This window comes from Temnothorax curvispinosus, unplaced genomic scaffold (genome assembly GCF_003070985.1).
Source record: "Temnothorax curvispinosus isolate PA1 unplaced genomic scaffold, ASM307098v1 QBEX01012451.1, whole genome shotgun sequence".
NCBI lineage: Eukaryota > Metazoa > Arthropoda > Insecta > Hymenoptera > Formicidae > Temnothorax > Temnothorax curvispinosus.
Genome location: NW_020222231.1, coordinates 337 through 1505, shown reverse-complemented (window position 1 = coordinate 1505; position 1169 = coordinate 337).

Genomic DNA, 1169 nt, shown 5'->3' with positions numbered 1-1169 from the left:
AGAGAGAGAGAGAGAGAGAGAGAGAGAGAGAGAGAGAGAGAGAGAGAATGAATGAATGAATGAATTGATCTTTATTAGCCTTCTCGGCTATTTTTTACAACACATAATCTTACAATAATTCCTCTACATGAGGTATAATATATACTTTTAACTTCCGCTTAAATTGTTCGATCCTCTCGCATTGCCTTATATCAAATGGTAGGGCGTTATACATATTTAGACCTTCATAGAATAGACTCTTTTGTCCGCCCCTCGTTCTACGAAACCGCACCACAATATTCTCAGCCTGTCTTGTTTGTCTGTTACTCACATCACCTACTATTTCTATTTTGCTACCTAATTGTCTAGACATTATTCCTCTTATTATTTTAAAAATAAAAATGCATACATTATATAATAATCTCTGTTTTATATTCATACAGTGGAGTGCTTGCAGCATCAGGTCTACCTTGGTACGTCGATTACATTGAAGTATAACCCTCATAGCTCGATTTTGCGCAACTTGTAGCCTATTCAGTAATGTGTCACCCATACCAATTAATAACGTTGCACAATACTCAAAGTGAGGTGCTATGATAGACTTATACACAGTACATCGAGTGTACGCCGATATATCATTTCCTATTCTGTTCAGAAAACTCACTTTTTTCCCTATTTTCTTTAACATATAATCACAGTGATTCTCCCAACGGAGTTTACTATCGATCATTACACCCAGATGTTTCGTTATCTCGACACGCTCAATTATAGTTCCATTCAAACTTTTTACTATTATGTCTGTTTTTATTTCTTTCCTTATACTTCTAACTATCATATATTTGGTCTTATCTGCATTCATTTTTAACATATTCACATTCATCCATTCTTCAAGTATACCGAGCACCATATTTAGTTTTATTTCTATTTCCTCACAACTTTCTCCTGTTACACTTGCGGTCGTGTCATCTGCAAATAATCTAAATATACTTCCCTCCGGACAGACTTTAACTATATCATTTATATACAAAATAAACAATAGAGGTCCTAATACTGATCCCTGTGGCACGCCATATACTGTCTCAATTATTTTAGAACACATATCATTGAATCTAACTTGCTGCTTTCTATTACTTAAATACGATTTTATCCATTCCAGTACCACTCCTCTTATTCCATACTGATATAATTTT